This window comes from Balaenoptera borealis (genome assembly GCF_965194805.1).
Source record: "Balaenoptera borealis genome assembly, chromosome: 13".
Taxonomy (NCBI): Eukaryota; Metazoa; Chordata; class Mammalia; order Artiodactyla; family Balaenopteridae; genus Balaenoptera; species Balaenoptera borealis.
In genome coordinates this window covers 103,003,146-103,025,564 of record NC_138870.1, presented here as the reverse complement: position 1 = coordinate 103,025,564, position 22,419 = coordinate 103,003,146, and the positions used below count along the sequence as shown (strand labels likewise).

Below are 22,419 nucleotides of genomic sequence, written 5' to 3'. Positions count from 1 at the left end.
TTTCACAGCAGAGAGACTGAGGCCGGCGAGCTGGTGGTGGGGAGGGCCAGGCCCAGACGCTGGTGTCTGAGTGCTCTAACCACTGTGGTGACCACCCCCTTCAATCCCCACCTTCGGCCAATGGCTGAGCCCTGGAAGGGGGAGCCCAGGTTTGGGGATTCTGAGGATGGAAGCTCGGTGAGAGTGACGGCATTGCCCAGAACAGGAGGGCTGAGGGTCACGTGTGCATCAGGCCTGATTCCACGGGAGCACTCGGCCCTTCCCCCCTCCCTCGGATGAGCAGGGTGGGGAAGCAGGGGCTCCTGGGGAGCTGTGCCCGAGTCTCTATGGGGTCTTCTGTGATGGAGCTGTGTCATAGGAAAGTGTGGAGTGCAGGACCGGTGTGCACCAGGTGCAGGGAGGAACCAGAGCCAGTGCAGGGGTCAGAGCCACAGGCAGGGGAGGTGGGCGCCGATGAGGACCCCACACAGAGCAGCTGTCTGATGTGCCCTCGGGGGGCGTTCCGGCTGCAAGAGCACAGGTTCTGCTGGCCGGGGAGCCCCCTGCCAGCCTTCCCTCTTTCCCTCCCTCTCTCCCTCCATCTGTCAATCAAGAGTTTTCTCTCATTTCTTATAATGTGTTTTTACTGCTGGTTCCGTAGCTTTCTTATCTTTTTAGGAGTTTTAAAACACCTACTCTAAATTATACTTGGTTAAGGTAGACTAACAGCAAGTAGTGTAAATAAAGTCGTATGCTCTGTAAGCATTTGGAGATAAGAGCTTTCTTGCCAGGCAATACGCTTTTATCAGTGAGTTGGTTTTTTTTTTTTTTTTTTGGCCGCTCCTTGTGGCTTGCGGGACCTTAGTTCCCTGACCAGGTATCAAACCCTTGCCCCTTGTGGTGGAGGCGCAGAGTCCTAACCACTGGACCACCAGGGAGGTCCCTGTGAGTTGATTGTTGCAGGACCGTTTCCATAGAGTGAAGTAGTTCAGCTGCTGTTGCAGCCCTGCGTTGGAATAGGCCAAGTGCGGCCACCCTCCCAGCAGCTGTCCTTTTGTGTTGTGACCCATCTCCAGTATTGGGGGGAGCATGAGGGAGGTTTCACTGGCGAGGAAGCCCGGGTGGCATGCCCTCGTGCTGATTGCTGACACTGGTACGGGTGGCCCTCTCTGGGCCTTGGTGCCCCCATTGAAATGGGGGTGGGGGTGGGGTCATTGCCCAGGACCCTCCTCTCGACTCCTGCCCTGTATCGTTCTGTAAGTGAAGGGTCCAGCCTGGGCCGTGACTTGGGAAACCTTTTTCTTGCCATGTACTGTGCAGGTGCTGAGAAATGATCATGTTTAAAAGCTGTTATGAAATACTTTCATATCCAGTATCTGATAAGGGAATACTATCCAGAACATGTAAAGAACTCCTGCAACTCAACAGCAGAGAAACAGACAACCAGATTAAACAATGGGCAAAGGACATGATAGACATTTCTCCCAAGAAGAGAGCCAGATGGTCAACAGGCAAAAGATGCTCAACAGCACTGATCATTAGGAAAATGCAAATCAGAGCCACAGTGGGACACCACCTCAGACCTTTAGGATGGCCATTATGAAAACAAAACAAAGGAGAAAATAGCAAGTGTTGGCAAGGGTGTGGAGAAATCGGAACCCTTGTGCACTATTGGGAATGTAAAATGGTGCAGCTGCTGTGGAAAACAGTGTGGTGTTTCCTCAAAAAGTTAAACATAGAATTGCCATAGGATCCAGGAATTCCACTTCTGGACATACACCCCAAAAGAAGTAAAAGCAGGGACTTCAACAGATATTGGCACACCCATGTTCATAGCAGCACGATTCACAATAGCCAAAGGTGGAAGCAACCCAAGTGTCCATTGGTGGATGAACGGATGAGCAAAAGTGGTCTCTACATACCACGGAATATCGTTCAGCCTTAAGAAGGAAGGAAGTTCTGACACAGGCTACCACGTGGATGGACCTTGAGGGCGTTGTGCTCATTGAAATAAGCCAGACACAAAAGGACGAATATTGTAGGATTACTTGAGGTTGCTAGGGTAGTCAAATTCGTAGAGATAAAAAGTAGAATGGACGTTACCAGGGCTGGGGAAGAGGGAATGGGGGGGGGTGTTGTTTGATGGGTATAAAGTTTGTTTGATGGGTATAAAGTTTAAGTTTTGCTAGATGAAAAGAGCTCTGGAGATGGATGGTGGTGATGGTTGCACAGTAACGTATTTAATGCCACAGAGCTGTACACTTAAAAATGACTACAGTGTTAAACTTTACGTACATTTTACCACAATTAAAAAAATGCCAACAAAGCAAAACTGTTCCGGCCACTCAGGTGCTGGTCAAGTGGAAGCAGGTGCCTTTGCCTTGTGGTTTTCCCGCCCCGAGACCTGCGCCCTGGTCCCTTTTGTCTTGTCCTGGGTTGTGATGGCATCCAGGCCCCTTCTGCAGAGCCCGGGTGTCTCATTCTTTGTGTTTCTGAGCTCAGCCTGTGGCTTGACAGCGTTCACAGCAAAAGGGGCAGATACGTTAATATAAGTTTTGGGTCTGGTACGTGAGTAAAGTCTCTTTGGTGTTTAGCTGTATATTAGAGGCCGCAAAGATGAACATGTACCTTGCCTTTAAGGCCCAGGGTGAGAAGAAGGGTCCTCGGATCCCTGGGTGCCCGGGTGTCCCCAGGGCCTTGCAGCCCAGCCTGGGGAAGGAGGTTGGCTCGGGGTTGGGGATCCAGACCAGAGGCCAGTGCCTCCAGCTGGTCCCACGGCTGCACGGGAGGAGGCCAGCGGAGGGCGGGGACACTGCTGCCCCACCCGCGTGCGAGGCGGGTTCCGCTCTCCCCAGCCCCACCCTGTCACTTGGCCCCTCCCCTCATCAGGACCAAGTCTCGGGTTCAGTACAACTTGGCACATGTGCCGGTCCGGGCGTATCTTTGTTGGCATTTTGACACATGTAAGCAATTAGGTATGATCCTTCCTTTTGTATTTTTATTGAGGTGACAGTCACATAACATAAACCATTTCAAAGTGGACAATTCAGTGGCATTTGGTACATTCACAGTGATGTGCAACCACCACCTGTCTCTTTCTAAACGGTTTTTGTCACCTCCAGAGGAAACCCCATACCCATTAGGGTCACTCCCCCTCCCCTCACCTCCCAGCCCCTGGGAAGCCCAGTTGTGTGGTCAAGGGTCAGCCAAAGCCCTTGCGCCCCCAGGGTCTGGGCCGGGGCAGAGATTCTGGCGGCGTCTTGGGGTTGCTTTGGGCCATCCTGTGTGAGATCCCCACTAGGCACTTCTGCTGCCTCTTGGTTCCCTCTGGAGCTTTGCCTGGGCTGTGCACAGAGGATTTGAGTTGTGGGTTCCTTACCCCACCCAGCCCTCTCTCTGCACCTTCTGTAAAGTTCTGCTTCACTTACAGACTTTTACAGGCTGCATCCTGGGCTCAGATCAAGCCTCCTAAGAAGCCAAGGGACTTGTGATCGGCTGCATGTTAGATTGAGTGAGAGGGTCGGCCGATTCTGTTAGGACCAGTCCTTCAAGGTTAGAGACCTGCTGCGTCAGCTTCGGGGGGCTGCTGTAACTGGTGCCTTCAAACAACGGACATTTATTCTCTCACGGTCCGGAGGCCACAGAGCCGAGAAATCGAGGTATCGGCAGGTGCTCCCTCTGAAGCTGTAGGGCTTCCTGCCTCTTCCGGGGGTTGCCAGGACCCTCAGCCTGCAGCTGCATCACCTGGTCTGCTTGCCTCAGTTATCACCTGGCCCCCTCCCCGTGTGTCTCTACATCTTCTCCTCGCTCATAAGCACTCCAGTCCTACTGAGTTTTGTTTTTTGGCCGTGCTGTGTGGTATGCAGGATCTTAGCTCCCCGACCAGGGCTCAAACCCGAGCCCCCCCGTAGTGGAAGCGCTGAGTCCTAACCACTGGACCACCAGGGAAGTCCCTCCAGTCCTATCGAGTTTAGGGCCCATTCCACTCCTCTACGACTTCATCTTAATTTATATCTTTATCACATCCGCAGAGACCCTACTTCCAAATCAGGTCACGTTCACAGGTACCGGGGGTTTGGGACTTGGATGTATCTTTTTGGGGGACACGATTCAACCCACTACAGCACCTGCCTGCCTGCTCGAGTGCATAACGGATTTCTTTCTGTTAAATCGGGTGATGGAGTTCTGCTTTCCCAGTGGAGCCCACGGTTTGCCCACCTGAACACCTGGAACACAGCAGGGTCTCCCTTATTGTAGTGACCCATCGAGATCCTCCCCTTTTCTCTCTTCCCCTCAGGCTCCTCTAATTAGACTGAATATCACAGCAGATGAGGTTTCCTGTCGGTTGTGATCACACAGGCTCCTAACTCTCTACTCACTTAGGAAATCATAGCGGCCTTTGGGCTTAGTGGACGTGCGCGCATGCCTCCAGATGTGTAGTGAACAGAAGGTCGGTGTGAGGGCAGGTAAGCATGTTTTTAAGATGAGAGCTCACCCTGCTTTGCCTTTTGTGATTTGTTGCCCTGGGACCCGACTGTAGGAGTCTCCTTTTCGATTGATCCTCTCTTCTAAGCATGGAAAATTCTCTAATGTGTAATTGAAAGTTCCCCCAAATCTTCAAAGAGAGAATGGAAAATATTAAGGTTTATTGTTCTGAGAGATTTCCTGTGCATCCGGCACGTGGCCATCGGAGGTCAGGCGTGTGTGCGTGTGCGCCTGTGTATGTGTGTGTGTGTACATGGGTGCAGAGAGTTACAGCGCGTGTGCAAGGGCACCTCACGGTGGAACAGATATGCCCAAGGAAGTGGGATTGGGGGCCAGCGGTTCTGGACCCGGACAGCGCCACTTGTTGCTAAGTAGAAAATGACAAGTGCTACATGAAGTCAGTTTTGGGGAAAACCAGGCGGAGGTGACCCCGAAGGCAGGAAGCTGAGGGCTTCAGGGTCGGGACAGCTGTCCAAGTCCCCGGTCTGGCCTGGGAAAGCCATTGTGTTTGCTGCAGGAACCCTGCTTTCCCTCCCTTTGTTTCTGTCACTCATCCGTCTGGCATTTTTTGAACCAAAAGTGAATTTGGTGTGTGGGAGCTGACCAAGCTCCTTCAGGGGCCAGACTGGTGTGTGGCAGCTCCTTTCTCTGTAGCTGGGGAGCCCGGTGGGGGGGTTCTTTTTCCCCTCTCTGTAGTGACCCCTCCGCCAGGACGCCCCCCATCCTGCTTCCCCGGAACCAGTGAGTCTCTGCGTCTGCGTTCTCTGGAGCTGATGACCCCAGCCTCGGGGTCTTTCCTTTGTAACCCCCGCTTAGAAACCAAAAAGGGCGTCTCCTGGCTCACCCAGCCGGGACACGGGTTTGAGTAGGATTCGGTGGGTCGGCGGCAGGTGCTTTGGGGCAGTAGGGAGGCAGTGTGACGTGTAGCTGGGGCCACAGCTTCCTGTCGCAGCCCTGGGGTGTGGCCCCTGTCCTGAGAGTTGTTTTTAAACACTGTGCAAACTGGCAAGAGGTGGAGAGAACGGAGCTGAAGAGCGCAGGGAGTGACGTGGCCGTGGAAAGTGCCAGGAGGAACCGTGGCGGCGAGAGGAGCTTCTCGGTGTGTCCTTTCCCGTTGTTCTGTTTTACAAGGTCACATGTGCATGATCCCTGTTGGTGGGTGCTGCCTGGTAACGTTCTTGGGGTCGGCTTAACAGATCCTTTCAGGGAGGAAGCCTTTAGTGCCGCCAGCTAATAACACGAGTTAAACCTGAGCTTGTGATTTCTGAGCACGGTCTTGTTTACCGTGTATGCGTGCCCGCAGGACAATTTACTGAACATAAAATCGAGCAACCTAGCCGTCACGGAGTGGACAGTCCAATGGCATTTGGGACATTCTCGGTGCTGTGCAACCATCACTCCTGTCTGGCTTGGGAATATTTTCAGCTTGTATGCTTTTTGGTTTACTTTATTGATGTTTGAAAAGATACTCTTAAATCACTAGCCTGTCAATGCCCATGATTGGGATTGGTTGCTTTTAGCGGAGTGGTGGTTGACTGTCTGGTGGGAAGGGAGGTAGGTGTCCACCCTCATCCTTGTGGGGCCTGTCTGCGGGGGCTGAGCGTGGAACTTCTGCCCTAAGAGCTAGAGACACAGCTTTGGGTCTCAGCCTTGATCTTTTGCCTGCTCCCATGCCCCGGCCGACATTGGAGTCACTGTGGGACCCGGGGAGGTTCACCATATAGGACTTCAGTGCTAAAACTGAGCAGGTCCTGGGCAGAGTAGGCAGGACTGTCACACTGCTGTCCCCTAGCCTGACAGTCCCTCTTGCATGACGCCCTGGACTCCATCTGAGTCCTCGGGCAGCATCAGTCACATTCAGGCCTGTGGTCCACCCAGGGTGCCCCCAGCTGGTGCCAACCAGACCCCATCCCGAGCCCCAGACCTAGTCCGCTGTGCCCACAGCCTGCCCTCTGTCAGATGTGTCTTCTAGAGTTTGCTAGTCTCCGCCCCTCCCACGTGTTGGCCTGAGGCCTTCCCACCCGATAATCTACCTGCCTTGGGCTTAGCCAACGCATGGCTCCGCCCCCTTCCCCACCTCCTGCCCCTCCACCTGGACTGAGCAGGTGTGTCTGGGCCTGAGGCTTTCTCACCCCTCATACCTTGTCCCTAAGTGGAATTCTGCCTCCCATACCCCACCCCAGTGTCCCACCTGCCAGAGCCTCAGCCTCCGCTCCTGGAGACCTGGCCTGGCCCTGTGATGGCTACCCAGCGAGTCCTCAGACCCAGGGCCCCCCGGGACCCCTCCCTTGGGGCACTTGCTCACGGGAGGATGCCAGGTGGCAGAACTGAGCTCATTGTGTGGCCCCGGCTGCCCCCGCGGTCTCCCGAGCATCTCGCGTGTGCCCTGCTCCTCCCGCCGTCTCAGTCACCCCTTGGGGTCAAGGCCTCGTCCTTCCCAGCAGCCTGGCTCTCAGGGAGGTGTCCTTCCTGCGAACCTGTGCCCCCCCCCCCCCCCGCCATCGGCCCATCAGCATCCTGGGCTTGGCAGGTACGCCCACCGGCCTGCTCATAGAAGCTGTGCCCTCTGGGTGCTGGTGAGGCTAGGCTAGGTAATGTGCTTCTGGAGACGTGACGGTTAGTACTTTACACAGAAGATCTGACTCTCCCAGGTATTCTCTAGACTTTCCTGCTTTTTAAAAAGCTAAGTTTAGTCACTGGATGAGCAGGTCAGCATCCATTCGGGGAAACAGAAGCCAACCTAGGTATTTCAAGCAGAAAGGAATTTGACGCAGGGAATTGGGGCTGGAGGCAAAACCGGGTTGTCTGTTCCCCCACCCCTCCGTCTCTGCCTCTGCTCCGTGGAGGCCAGTGGTCACCTTCTCTGGGCTGTCCATGCCACCCAGGGGTTGGACCAGGTCAGTGACTTACGACATTCCTTCAGCAGCAGAGCTCTTCACAGGAAATCATGGGCTATAAGATGAGCCCATTCCAACTGGGTGCCCCCCGGGGGCGCTGGGGGAAGGGGTCCCCCCGGGCATCACGGGATCGAGTTGGCCACTGAGGAGATGCCCAGGTGAAACCACAGTGTGGAGGATCCCCACCCATTGGGTGGGTGTGTGACAGTGTCCCTGAGTTCTTTTTTTTTTTTTTTAATTTATTTTATTTATTTATTTTTGGCTGCGTTGGGTCTTCGTTGCTGCACGTGGGCTTTCTCTAGTTGTGGAGAGCGGGGGCTACTCTTCGTTGCGGTGCGCGGGCTTCTCATTGCGGTGGCTTCTCTTGTTGTGGAGCACGAGCTCTAGGCGCACGGGCTTCAGTAGTTGTGGCACGTAGGCTCAGTAGTTGTGGCTCACAGGCTCTAGAGCACAGGCTCAGTAGTTGTGGTGCACGGGCTTAGTTGCTCCGCGGCCTGTGGGATCCTCCCAGACCAGGGCTCGAACCTGTGTCCCCTGCCTTGGCAGGCGGATTCTTAACCACTGCGCCACCAGGGAAGCCCTGGCCCTGAGTTCTGAAGGCAACACAGGCTTGGGGTGCGGAGTTTGGAGTGGACGCCGGCGGCCCCGAGCGGCTTGGGGCACTCACCCGCCGGGCTGGAGGGCTGGAGGGCTGGCGGGTGCAGGCAGGCACCCCCGGGTGCGGAGTGGGGCTCCAGGGCTTTTCCTGCAGTGACTTGCTCTTGTTGAGGGGGTGAGGATGACTCAGAGAGCGGGTGCCGGGCCCGAGGCTCATTTTGCTGCACCGCTGAGCTGTGAGCTGAAGCTCCTTACTGCAGCCCTGGCTTCCTCGGCGGACGGACTTTTCCCTGTGGGCTTGCTGCTCTTGACACTAAGAGGGGGACCATGGAGAGAGCGGGAGCGGCAGGGACAGTGACCGTGGTCGCTGCCTCCCAGCTGGGATCTGGCCGGGTGGCGCCCTCGGGGCACGTCCCCCCAGGTCTGGTCTGACTCACTGGCAGCCGGGGCCTCCGGGGATCAGAACATGAACAGGCCTTGGTGGATGGGATATCTGGGGCCTGTTGAGATGCCGGGGCTTCTGCATCACACAGGTTAGCCGTGCAGGAGTGACTCAGATGGTACAGTTTAGGGACCTTGACCCCATCGTCAGCGGTCTCACCTTGGCGATGAGGGTGGGGAAGACCCGCAGTCAAGCTTAGAGGCGGTTCCATTCTCAAGGGCCTGTTCCCACTGGGAGCTGGGAGGTGAGGGAAAGGTGGACATGCCCAATACAGAGCTGGCACAAACCGTAAACAGGACATTTCCATGGGCTTTGTTACTCTGAGGATGTGTGAACATTTGCCTCTGGCTTTTAGCTTCTGGGCTCACATTCCAACGAGCATGTGCAGCTGAGAGCTGGGCCTGGGGATGGACCCCACAGGCAGCATCTCCTGTGGGGACTGTAAGTCCCCCTGGCTTGATCTCTGCTCCTCAAGTTTCACGGTGGAGGGCGTGGCTGGAGTGCGTTGGATCACCTCCATTTTTGTGTGGATGTTTTGTGTAATGCATCGGACTTCCTGGTGTGGACAAGGGCGCAGGCTGACCCAGGCATCCTGAAAACCTTACTCAGGACCCTCCATGGGGACTGTTTTCTTTTATTTTTTAATTTTTAAAATTTTTTGGTTGTGCCACGCGGCATATGGGATCTTAGTTCCCCGACCAGGGATCGAACCTGTGCCCCCTTTGGTGGAAGCGTGGAGTCCTAACCACTGGACCGCCAGGGAAGTCCCCGTGGGAACTGTTTTTGAACGTGGATTTTTATCTCCTTGCAGACTTACAGATTGTTTCACCCAAAGTCATCATGGGCGCTGCTTTCCCTGTGTTGTCTGATGTACAGAGAATAAAGTCAGCAGTGAGACACAGCCGTTCGTTCCCCGAGGGCCTCCCTCCTGGCAGCCTGGGGGCCGTCGGGGCTCCGCGCTGGGATGGGGCCAGGCTTGTGCCTCAGGACGGAAATGACTTGTGCTTCCCTGGAGGCAGTGGGAGCCCAAGTGTGTCCTGGCGGAATTGAAATCGCTGACGCCGGGGGAAAACTAGAGGAGTCCATCACTCCACAGTTATGTGGCCGGGCAAGGGGACGCCCTACTCAATGCCTGGGCTGAGCAGTGAGAAGAGAGGGGGATTGTGTCTAATTATCAGGAGGCGCTCGCAGGGTGGCAGTGCCTGGGGGCTGCAGGGTGTCACCGAGGGTGCCTGCAGCTCAGCAGGAAGGGCAGCTCGTCCTGGTGCTGCCCCACCCCTGGGAGGTGCCCTCGCTGGCCCCCGACCCTTGGTCTGACCTGCTTCTCCCCCTGCTCCCTCTGCTTCTGCCCTCAGTGTCACCCTGGGGTGCCCCATTATGCCTTGGGGGCCCCCAGGGGAACGTGACACTGCGGAGTGTCAACCGCACTGCCCTGAGATCTCATGGCTTTCTGTGCCCCGGGTGCCCAGCTCAAGGTGAAGGCATGGCCAGTGTTCGTTGAGTGAATAAGTGGTCGCGTGCCAAAGAAACTTAGCATGGTTAATATCCTGTTGTAAAATAGGACAAAAGGGAAGCTTTGCTCCACGTCATGCTCTGCCTGGGAGAGCTGTGACATTGTGACAAACGGTGTCCCAGTTGGGATTTAAGAGCCTTGACCAGGGGGATTGTCAGGATCCTGGGTGGGAGCTGGTTGGCACTGACCGGCCGTGTGGAACTGCCAAGCTGGCCCCATGGTCTGCAGGGAGCACCGGCTGTGCTTGTTGCCTGTGCTTTTTCCCATATTAATCATGTTTTAAATCCCATCTTCGGGCCTAGGTAAAAATAAAACCAGAAAAACTGCTGAGCAGACAGACCGCGGGGAAGGCAACACTGTGCGTTTTCAATTTTTAGTTTTTTAAACCTTTGTTGTGGCTAATTAATAGAAATTGCTTTTCAGAATCAAAAATGTTTTTGGTCTGTTCGAAAAGCACTCAGGAAATTCTCCCAATATCGAAAAGCAATAAAGGAGGAAGCAGGAAATCGCCCCAGACCCCAAGCCCAGACGCAGCCCCTGTTGCCCTTGTGGATTAAGTCAGGTTTTCTTTGGCTGCTCTTTCCGACTTTTCTCTGGGCTGTGTGTCTGCGGCGGGGAAGGCGGCTTCCCCGTGTGGCTCATCCTGGTGTCGGCAGCCCCCCTTCCCCCCCACCCCCCCGCCCTGGTGGGGCAGGGTTGTCATGGCGATGGAGCTCCGGACCTTTCGGGAGGCACCTCTGGGGTCCTTGCACTGAAGAGCCGTCCCCTTTGTCCAGAGACAATGGGGCCCTGAAGGACTGTTTGTGTGTCCGGCTCACTTTAATTACCTTCAAGGGGAGCCCCTGGGAAGAGGGAGTCCCCATCTACTTGGAATGAGCTGCTCCTTTCCTGAAATGCTTACGCTTGGATCCCTCGCTTTAAAAAATAACGTAGGTATTTCACACCAGAGGCCTTAGCTTTTATGACTTCACCGTAATGGGCCAGAGATGGACTCCGAGGGTAGCCACCTGGAGGCCTGACCTTGTCTGCTGCGTGCAGAACCAGTGCGCCACATTTAGAGCCAATGTCACCAACTGCCCTGGGAAGCACACAGTCCCTCTCGGCCTGCAGCCCATGTGCCGGACATGAGGGGTGGCCTTCCCGGAGGAGCTGTAAAGCTCCAGCATTGTCACCTGTGCCCCATGAGGCACGTCAGGCTGAATAGAGGAGGGGAGGGCCCGCCGGGTCCTCATTGGACGGGTATCGTACTCAACAAACAGCCTGCTGGCTGCCGGGTCACAGGGGCGTGTCCCTGCCTCCAGGGGGGGTCACTGGGCCCCCTGGCTGGGCCTCCGCCAGCTGGCCCCTTGTTAGTTCCTCCCCAGGTGTTCCTTCCTCAGAGGGCTTTCCCCGAGGCCAGTCCCTCCTGAGGACCCCCAAAGGCTCTCACCTTTGTCGCACTCCCACACTTGCCATCTGTCAGCCCCCAGAGCAGGCTTCTCCCCCTCGGCACTGTTGACATTTGAGGCCTGGTCATTCTCTGTGCACCGTGGGATGTCGGACAGCATCCCTGGCCCCCACCCACTATGTGCCAGGAGTTCCCCCTCCCCCTCAAGTCGTGACAAGCAAAGATGTCTCCAGACATCAGCACGTGTGTCCTGGGCCCCCCGTTGACGTGACCGCCCTAGCGCTGGGTATCCCCTCCAGGGGGACCAGCCTGTGATCTGTCGGGTTTGCCTTTGATTCCCCAGTGCCAGGCACAGCCCCGGCACCCAGGAAGCCCTTGGGAAAGCTTCAGGGGTCACGGCACGTTTGGTCTGGTAGGGTCGGCTCGGGGCTGGTTACATGAAGACAGTGCAGAGTGATGTATTCAACCAGAGAGGTGTGCAGCTGGGTCCCGGGTGGAGATGAGGCTGGCCCAGGCCAACCTCGCCCAGCCGTGTGATTTGGGGTGCCCTTCCCCCTCTCTGAGCCCCAGTCTCATGTAAGGGTGATGAGGCAGATGTCATGGAGATTGGAACCCCCAGTGTGGGTCCCCCCAGAGCCCTGGCCCTCCGATCCTGTCCCAGGACTCTGCCCGAGGGCTGTGCTGCCCAGCAAGGTGCCTGCATCCTCTGACCTCCAGCCCCTCACCCAGAGCAGGCCCTGGGGACGCTGGCGGCTGACCTGGCCTGGGGGGGCACCAGGCACAGGGACAGGACACCTAGAGCCACTTGGCTTTATACCGATGCCGTTGGACGGAGCAGAGAACACAGCTAGTCACCGTGTGGTCCTCCCTGGTCGGGGGCCCTGGTGGCAGGAGTGATGGGAGAGGACCCTGGGCAGGTGCAATGTGTTCCGGAGCGTCCCCAACACGCAGGTTGCGATTCTTGTCCTAGCGGCCAGCGCGGGGGCTGAGGCCCGGCCGGGTCCCTGTGGTCATCTCCGTGTCCCAGGCTCCCTGACACAGACGCCCCCCAGCCTTCCCGGCACTTTTGCAAACTGCAGTGTGTTCCCATGGGAACACATTACCCATGGGAATGTGCTATTTATAACTGTTTAACATATTCATTCCTAGAAATCTGGCACTTCTAAATTTCAGCCAAACCCGGAATCGCACGATCCTTGGAGAGGGGACGAGCTCTTAGAACTGGGTGGGGTGGGGAGGCCGCGGGCGGCAGCTGGTGGGGTCCCAGCCACACCGCCTGGAGCGGGGGGAGGGGCACCGCCAGGGGCATCGGGGACCCTCGGAATTTGGCGAGGAAGCGAGGTCCTCCAGGGAGGGGAGGGGCCGTGAGTGCACGAAATGCCACACAACAAAGGGCTCTTGTGGGAGGACGTGGAGGGGCCGCGGGGCCCAGCGGGGGCGGGTGACCGAGCAGATGACCAGATGGCAGAGAGCAAGCAGAGCCACTGGCTAGTCTGCTGCCCGCATTCCCGGCAGGTGCCCCCCTCCTGGTGCAGGTACCGTGGGCACCGGCTCGGTGCCCAGGACGTCGGGGCAGCGCAGGCGGGATCTGACCCGTGTGGCCTATCCTGGGGAGGTGGAGAGTGGCACACAAGCAGGGCTTCCCCACGGGGGGGGCGGCCGGCGGGCGGGACCTCGAGGTGCTGCTGCTCGGCCCAGGCTCCCCGGCCCTCGTCCTGGTGCACCGTCCCACCCCCGGGCAGGGGCCTGGTTATAGGCACCGCGTGTCCCCAGCGCCCTGCTGGCATCTCGCAGGGCCACCGCGGTGGCCAGGACGGTGCTGGCTGTCAGGGGCGCTGGCCAGTGGGCAGGCAGGATCGGGCATGGTTTGGGCGACGTGCAGGAGGCTGCAGAGCCCCACGGGCGGCACCCACCCCCGACGGGCTGGGTCTCAGCGGGTCCCCAGGCTGGGGGGCGCTTGTGGAGGGCCAGGCTGGCCAGGCACTGGCTGGGCACTGAGCCGCCCCCAGCATGGTCATCCCATCAAGGAGCCCAGCGCCCGGGATAGCAGACAGATGGACAGGGAACTGGACCGTGGTCGGCGGGGAGGAGGGTGCCCCGTCGAGTCAGCCAGCACGTCCCCATTGGGCTTCTGCTGAATGCTGGGCTGTGGTCGGTTCTGGGTGCGTGGCAGAGAAGGAAGCAGGCAGCACACCCCCTCACAGCGCTCACCCGGTAGCGGGGACCCCCGCCCAGCTGGACAGGGGCTCCCCAGCACTCCAGGCCAGGGTGGGGTGCCAGGCGGCACAGCCAGCCAGCCTGGGGGCAGGGAGGGCCCCCGAGAGCAGCCTTGGAGGCCTGGGTGGAGGGAGAGGGTCAGGGACAGGTCAGCTGGGCTGAGAGGCTGAGAGTGCGGCCTGGCGAGGGGGCCAAGGGTGGAGCGACCGGGTGGGGTCTGCATGCCCACTGCAGCTGTTGGCGGGGCAGTGCGGGAGGCTGGTGAACGTGGGGTGCCAGTGGCCGCCAGAGCCAGTGTTGGGTGGGGATCTCAGCATAGGGACCCCCCGGCCACCCCAGAGAATTGTGCATTTGCCCACTGAAGGGGAGCCAGTGACTGTGGCCTGTGAACGTGGGGGGCCAGTGGTTCCCCAGACTCCCCTCAGGCTGTGGCAGGCGTTGGGGGGCTGGACGGAGACCCCCAATTGTGGGCGCCTGGCTGCCGCCCTGATGGACTCCGTCGGTGTCTGTTTTAGCATCTTTGGGATGCTCTCAGGCCTCTGTCCCCCGTTACCGCGCGTCTCTCCAGGGAGATCTTGGCATCTGTTCGCATGTGGATGATGGGCTAGACGTCTGAAAATCAGAACAGGACTCCTGACTTGAGCTCACTTGTCTGTACACTGTCAGCTTGTCTCAGCTGCTTTGCTTCACTGGGGACCAGAACTTAGATGTTGGATGTTCTGGAAACATCCCCTGAAGGAAGTGGTCTTGGAGATGGGTGAGAATTCCAAGAGGTGAGACGCCTTTCTGGACTTCTGGAACTTAGGTGGGAGCCAGGGGGCCCCTGGTTAGCTGGACCCTTGGTGGTTTCTGATCTGCAAAAGGGGCCTGGTCTGAGGACAGAGGGAGGGGTGGAGTTGGGTCTGGAAAACGAAGGGAGTGAAGACAGTCTGAGGAGGAAGGAGGGGCCTCCTCCCTCGGGCCCCCCCCACCCCCCGGCCAGCAGGGCTGCTGCTCACGCGGCGTCAGGCAGGTGCGCCTCGCTCAGAGCGCGGCCCTGGGTGCTTGTCCACCGTGCGCTACAAACCCTTCCAGAGCCAGCCTTCTCAAGGAAAGGGGAAGGATGGGTGGAATAGATTTATTTTATTGTATTTTATTTTATTTTATTTTATTTTAGAAATTCACGTTCTTATTGATTGATTGATTGATTGATTGCTGTGTTGGGTCTTTGTTTCTGTGCGAGGGCTTTCTCTAGTTGTGGCAAGCGGGGACTATTCTTCATCGCGTTGCGCGGGCCTCTCACTATCGCGGCCTCTCTTGTTGCGGAGCACAGGCTCCAGACGCGCAGGCTCAGTAATTGTGGCTCACGGGCCCAGTTGCTCCGCGGCATGTGGGATCTTCCCAGACCAGGGCTCGAACCCGTGTCCCCTGCATTGGCAGGCAGACTCTCAACCACTGCGCCACCAGGGAAGCCCCTATTTTATTTTTTAAAAAATTCTTAAGTATCTTGTTAATCAAAAGAGTAAAACAACCTTGTAGAAATTCAGAAGTGCACAAAGTAGAAAATCAGCACTTTCTGCGAATCTGTCCACGCATTTTTCTGTGGATATAAACATATATGGGGGGGCTTCCCTGGTGGTGCAGTGGGTGGGAATCTGCCTGCCAATGCAGGGGACACGGGTTCGAGCCCTGGCCCGGGAAGATTCCCACATGCTGCGGAGCAACGGGGCCCGTGTGCCACGACTACTGAGCCTGCGCTCTAGAGCCCGTGCTCTGCAACAGGAGAGGCCATGGCAATGAGAAGCCCGCGCACCACTCGCTGCAACTGGAGAAAGCCTGCGCACAGAACAAAGACCCAACACAGCCAAAAATAAAAACAAATATATAAATAAATTTATAAAAAAACAAAACAAAACAAAAAAAACATATATGGGATTTCTTACTTCATTTCCCCATACGCCCCCAAGTGCTCCTTCAGGTGGATCACCGTGGACCTTCCATTCCAGCACATGAAGGTCAACCTTGCCCTTCTAACCCTTGTTCATTTGCCGCTGTCTGGGTGTAATGTGACGTATTCAGCCAGTTCCCTCTTATTGTATGTTCGTTTCCAGATGGTTTTTCATAGTATTGCAATGAGCATTAATGCGGGGTGTGTATGTGTTTAACTTTCAAGTTATTCTGAGTAGAAAGTTATTCTGAGTAATAAATTCCTAGAAGTGAAATTATTGGTGCCAAAGTTCTGCCCACTTTATATTCTGATAACCTGGGTCAAATTGCCTTTAGAAGATTTGGACTAATTTATCCTAGAGTGAGCAGTGTACAAAAATCCTCTGTATTTGCATCATCATTGGGAAGATCAGTCTTTTTCATCCTTTCTGACCCTATAGATAAAAATAAATGTCTTCCTTTTCTGACGTGCACATCTATCTTTAGGGAAGGGGAACAGTTTTCATCTGTTTATCAACCATTCCTATTTCTTCTGTGAATTGCCAGACTAGTTTTTCCGTTAGATTGGTCATCTTTTATTGATTTACATTAGCTCTTTGTATATTTATGATATCCTTATAGATAACAATCTTTTTATGTCTTGCAAACTTTTTTTGTCATTTTGAATTTTCTCTTAACTCGACGGTATCTTTGTAACTCAATGGTGTAAGTCATAAATGTTTCTGAAGTGGAAACGTGGCTGTTTTCATTCCTGGCTTCTCTGTGCCCTGGGACAATGTGCTCAGTCCCTGAGTTCCAGTTTCTGCTCTGTATTTGATTTTATTTTTATTTTTTCCAGTTTCTACTCCCTGGAAATGGGGGCAGTACTGCCAGCCTCATAGGGCTGTTTGACAGTTAAATGAAGGAGTGGGAGGTAGCGTTCAGCACTCCGCCCAGCCTCTGGCCCCATGGCTACCCCTTGCTGGGAACTGACCACGCAGGTTGAGGTCAGTGTCACTCATTTCTCTCCAGCAGGTTGGATTCCTGGGTGTAGGACACCATTCCCAGGGGTGCAGGCTCTGAGCCTGCTGGGTTCTTAGGTCCTGTCCCTCAGAGTGCCAGGGACCCTGTGGTAGAGCTAGCTGAACCTTGAACATCCCCAAACGCTTACGTCACCAGGAAAGCGCCTCACCAGGAAGAGCCTCTCCGGCAGCAAAGCCTCTGGAGGGGGTGAGGACAGAGAAGGGGGACTGTGGGAGTTGCCTTTGGAGTGGGCGTGTCCAGCTCGATCCTGCAGATGCTAGCCAAAGGGGGGAGGTCCAGCTGCTCCCCGGGGGACACCCTCGCAGCTCACTCTCCACGGGAAGTATTTCAGTCGGTCATCCCTGTCCTGCCTCACGTGGACTCTTGGGCATCCTTTAAAATCATCTTGTTCCTTTCCCTTCAGGTCAGGGAGTCCATGACTGTGCCAGAGAGGATTACACAATATTCAGAAATTCTTTTCTCAGGGAGTTACTCCAAGTTAATGGAAAGACGCATTCAGTCCTCTCTGATGGGAGATGTTCAAATGTCAAAGGGTGATATTTGATTTACAAAAATAACATTCTGCCTTTGTGGGCGGGTCTTACAACCATGATGTCAAGTGTGTGTCATTTGAACGGACTGGTTTTCAGCTCTGACAGGCCACCGCCAGCCCCGGCGTGCACACGGCCAGCTCTGCCACGGAACAGGAGGTCGTGAGCCGTCCACGCCTCCCCGTGACACGCCAGTCGTGTTCCAACACCAGGCGGGGGTCGCGACGGTGAGTTCCATTCTGAGACTGCAGTTGAAGCGCACTAGTTGCTGAGAACTTAGGCCGGATAGTGGTGATAAAGTCCCCTTCAGAAATAATGACCTCTGACCAAGGACCCGCAGAGTCATTGCTGTGAATTCCCCCAAAGATCAAAAAGCGCAGGTGTGACCCAGCCTCTGTTCTTTTGTGGCAGTTATGGGGCCATTCACGCCCCCTGTGGAAGCCTGTCTCGCGTCATTTTGCTAGTGGCCTTTGTGCTGGGCTCCCATTCAGCCCGCCCCGTCATCTGAATAAGCACAGAGCCGCCGCTGTCATTGTCCCGAGGTTACACATCAACCGCCCGCCCGCCTGCCTGCGCGGGGCTGCCCGTTTCCATGGTTACCGCCGCCGCCGTGAATGTGATCCCAGAGCCCTGGGGGAGGGGCTGGAGCAGCTCCATAGAAAGAGCGTCTCCAGCAGGCAGTTGAAACCCTGCACCAGGCTTTGCTGCCACATTACTGCGAGCTTTCCTTCTGTCCCTCGGGGGCTGTGAGCTCAGCTCTCCTGTTAGACCAGCGCTGTAGGCGAGGGGCTGGGATGGAGTTACAGCAGGAGAGACCGGACCAACAGAAGCCATCCTTGGGGTGACCGTCACTCCTGGGGGCCTGGTGTGTTCAGAGGAGAGGAGGGGGCAGGGTTTTGGCTTTTGAGAGGAAATGTGCAGACAGTGGAGGGGTTTCAAGCCTACAGGTCGGAAAGATCCAGAAGGGAGCTGGCGGAGCCGTTGGCATCTGGCGGCTTGGGGTTCTGAGAGGCGAAAGCAGAGGATGCTGGGAGATGAGGGTCAAGAATGGAGGGGCCAGGGTCACAGGGCAAGATGACGGGGCACAGCCTCAAAAGTCCCTGCAGAATCCCCCGTGGTCGTGGTCGGAGATTGATGGAGGTTGGGTCGTGTCCCGTTTCTTGCTGTTACAACAAAACAGTGACTGTCCTTGGGACAAAAGTCTTTGGGTGTGTATTCCAAGGCTCCTTGAAAATAGATGTATAGAAGCGGATTTGCTGCTTCACAGATATAGGGTGTTTACATTTTGATCGAATTACCAAATTGTCTTCTAAAAACGCATCACTAGTTGACATGCTTGCCATTGGTTCAGAAGCTTGTTAATCTGTGTCTTCCCCAAGCTTGATGTTATCATTGTCTAAAACGTTTGCCAATCTGATGGGTAAAAAATAGCTTCTCTGTTGAATTTTCGCCTTTCTCTCTTTCCTTTGAGGTGGAGGCTTCTTTTCAAATGTTTATCAGCCATTTGCATTTCTTCTGGGGCCTGCCAATCCCCGGGCTGTCTTTCCCCAGTGGTTTCTGGTTTGGGGTTTATTAGCATTCCCAGCCCCAGGATTATGAAAATATCCCATGTTTTATTTTAATTTTAAAAAAAGTCTTCCTATCATGTATGGCTCTTTAATTTGTTGAGTTAAGTTTGGGGATAACGGGATGAAGTCAAGGTTTAGTTTTACCAATTGTCTCAATACCTTTTATCGCAGAGTCCATCCCCTGCTCCTTGAAATGCCACTTTTATCACAAACTGCATGCCCACAGCCAAGTGAGGGGGACTGTTTCTCACTTTCCCCTGTGCCTGTTTGTCCTCACCCCGCCCACTACACTGTTTTAATAACTGGTGCACTGTAGCGGCTTCTGAGAGCCAGTGGTGCGGTGCATAGTTCCTCCCATTGTTCTTTATCATAATTTTCTTGGGCTATTCTTATGGATTTTCTCTTCTGTGTGAGTGTAAAAATACCTTGTAAAGCTCTATCGAATCAAACAAACCTGTAGGAATGTTGGTGAGAATAATTACATCGTGTGTATGGGTTACTCTGTGTCGTGGCTTACAAAGTGGGCCCCCCAAAGATACATCTACTCGGAACCCGTAGGGGTGACCTTTTTTGGAAAAAGGGTCCCTGCAGATATAGTTAAGGGTCTCAAGATGAGATGATCTTGAACTAGGATGGACCCTAAATCCAATGACACGTGCTGAGGAGAGCAGAGCAGAGCAGGAGACACAGAGAGAAGGCCATGTGGCGGCACAGAGACTGGGGCCCAGGGTCGCCGGCGTCACCAAAAGCTGGGAAGAGGCAGGGTAGGTTCTATTTCAGCGCCTCTGAAGGAATCAGTTCCTCCAGCCAACACCTTGATTCCAGACCTCTGGCCTCCACAAGTGTGAGGGAATAGTTTTCCGTTGCGTTGACGCCACCCACTTTGTGGCAATTTGTTACGGCAGGTCCAAGAAACCAGTACACTTTGGGACAAAGTGATATCTCTACACTGTTGTTTTTCTGTTTAGAAACATGGTATGTTTTTTCATTTCTTAATGTCATATTTTAAGTGCTATAGTAAAATCAGTTATGTTCTCCACATATAAGTCATTTCTAGGGCTTTTATGGGTTTTGTTGCTGTCGTGATAAGGACCCTGTTGTTGTTTTCTATCACATTTTCTAACTGGCTCCTGCTGGGTGTGGTAAAGTAATGAATTTTTGTCTGGTGATTTTGCACCCAGCCACCTTCTCAAGCTCTTTTATTAATTAAAATAATTCTTCAACCGATTCTCTAGGAGAGCTGTCATATTGACTCAGAACAACAAAGGTTTTGTTCCTTTCTTTCAGTTATTTCCTCTCTCCCTTTCTTACTGTCTTGTTTTGTGGTCAGGTGGATTTTACCCTCTCAGACCCTGTGTGGCCCCTGCTCATTTGCTAACAAACTGGATTAGGATCTCCTGGAATGAAGTTCAAGAGCCAAATCTTGACTTGAGACTTGTGGTGACACTAGTTGTTGCTAATGAGTTAGCGCATGTCACCCAATCCATATTCATTTGGTTTCTACTATAGGCCAGACCCTTGTTTTAGATGCTGGGTATGCAACATTGTACTGGAAGTCAACCAGTGCAATAAGATAAGAAAAAAAACACCTGTAAACATAACACTGTTACTATTATGAATAATAAAATCTATAAATAATAACGTTGCTATTATTCACAGATGATGTGATTACATACAAAGAAAATCCAAAAGAATCTGCAAGTAAATGATTAATAGTAAGGGACGTCAGCGGGATTGCTGGATACTTGGGTAATATGTGAAATAAAATGTGCTCCTGTGTACCGGCAGTAAATGGTAAATGAAATGAGATGTATTATTTTCAATAGCATGAAAGATCAGATAACCAGAAATAAATCTAATAAAAGATGGGCAGAAAACTATAAAACGTTATTGTGAGAAATTCAGGGAGCGTTAACCATGTTCATGGATTAGAAGACTCAGTATTGTAAAGATGTCATTTCTCCCCAGACTGTTGTATAGATTCAGAGCAATACTAACCAAAACCCACAGGATTTTTAGGGGAAATTGAAAAAATGGACAAGTTGACATATAAAACTTATATGTAAATACATATAAAACCTACATGTAAATACATGCAAATTTACACATATACATCACACATTAATTTACATATAAACTTATATGTAAATGAAATTATATGTAAGTTTCATATGTAAATAAAATTGGCCAAGAAGAGCCAAGGCAATCTTGAAGAACAAGGAGGGAGGACTTGGTCTGTTATGTGTCAGGCTTATTAAAAAGCCATTGGTTCATTAATTATAACAAATGTACCACACTAATGTAATATGTTAGTAACAGGGAAAATGGGTACGAGGTATATGAGAACTGTCTGTAGTATCCTCTCAATTTTTCTGTAAATTTTAAAATGTTCTAAAAAATAAAGTCGACTAAAAAAAAAAAAAAAAAGCCATTGTAATTAAGAGGGTCTGCCAAGTAGCCAGGGATAGCCAGGTAGACTAGTGGAATTGACTAGAGAGCCCAGGAAGCAGACTCTGCACGTTTAAAAGTATAATTGATCAAGTAACAAAGAATAAATTGGGAAATCAGAAGAGCTGAGTTATTCTCCGTGAGGATAGATTCTGTGCCTGCCTTTCTTTTTTTTTCCTGAATGTGCTTCATTCTGAATATCCTCTTTTGATCTGTCTTAAGATTTACTAACTTTCTTATCAGCTGGGTCTAATCTATTCCATCTAAATTGGCAGGTCCCTTGCTCACAGGCAGGGGTCCTGCACAGTGGTCATGCGTGGTTCCCCCAGACCCCTGGGCACTCAGATGTCACATCACCTCCTCACCCAGTTTATTGCTTTGTCCCTGGAGGCACTGGGGCCCAATAAACTTTCTAGATAGAGGAGCCACTCCTTTGGCGAGTGAGAGTACACAGACCAGGGTCACCATATGGTGGCTGATACTGGCATCTGGTGGGCAGAGGCCAGGGATGCTGCTCAGTGTCCCCCAGTGCCGGGGACAGTCCCACGTGGCAAAGAAGGAGCCAACCCAAATGTCCACGGTACTGGGGTGGAGAAGCTCGTCTTCAGATGTACGGGCTGTGGACTTCAGCAGAGCTGCTTCCCGTGCTGAGGGGTGGGGTGTCCTGACTCCTTCGTATGTTCAAGAGGCAGTGGGGGGTGGGGGCAGCCTGGAGCCCCCGGCCAGACATGGGCTTGAATTTTGGCACCTCATTAACCAGCCAGGTGACCCTGGGCAAGTCACTTAACCTCCTGCCCCTCTGAGGCCTGGTCTGTAAAACAAGGAAAATGAAAGCTGCCTGGCAGGATTGTGGGGAGAATTTGGATGAAGTTCGCAGAGCCAGGCCAGGCTGGGCGCTGGGCGCTGGGCGCTGGGTCGGTTGATGATGAGACCCCGTTTGTGCCCAAGGACTGGCAAATGCATCGGCTGCAGGGGTTGGATTATTTTTCTCCTGTTCTAAAGGTGAACCCCGGCCCCCCCACATCTGCAGGCTGCAGCACATGCTGTGTGAAGTGGTGGTGGAGGGCTGCCTGGGGTTACCTGTGCTCCGTGCATTTCACCCTAGGTCGTATTTCAAAGGTATTTTTTGAGTAAAATGATTGTGGCCCTAGAGTGCACAGGTGAGTGTCTTTTTTATCTGTCTCTTATTGTGACATAAAATGTTTAGACCGAGAACAGGAACATTTAAATGGAGGCCATAGGCCTCTGCGTGTTTCAGGAGCCCAGCTCGGCTAGAACCTCTCCAGGTGACCCTGCATAGGATCCCTTCTCCGCCTCTGCCTCATCAGATGCACATCAGGGGGCAGGATCCCCTGCATCTGGGGGTCTCTTCCGGCTGGAGGAGACCAGGACCCTACTCTGGGTGCT

At 53.8% G+C, this 22,419-nt stretch overlaps 1 protein-coding gene and 1 long non-coding RNA gene across 5 annotated transcripts in view; both read left to right on the top strand.

Moving 5' to 3' along the window:
- Window positions 1-22,419, top strand: part of CELSR1 (cadherin EGF LAG seven-pass G-type receptor 1) — a 149,884-nt gene that overhangs the window by 13,413 nt on the left and 114,052 nt on the right. The gene's annotated exons all lie outside the window — the stretch shown is intronic.
- On the top strand, window positions 10,821-21,018 carry LOC309609330. The gene is made up of 2 exons (XR_014233379.1): window positions 10,821-16,429; window positions 16,870-21,018. It is a non-coding gene; the product is annotated as an uncharacterized lncRNA (long non-coding RNA).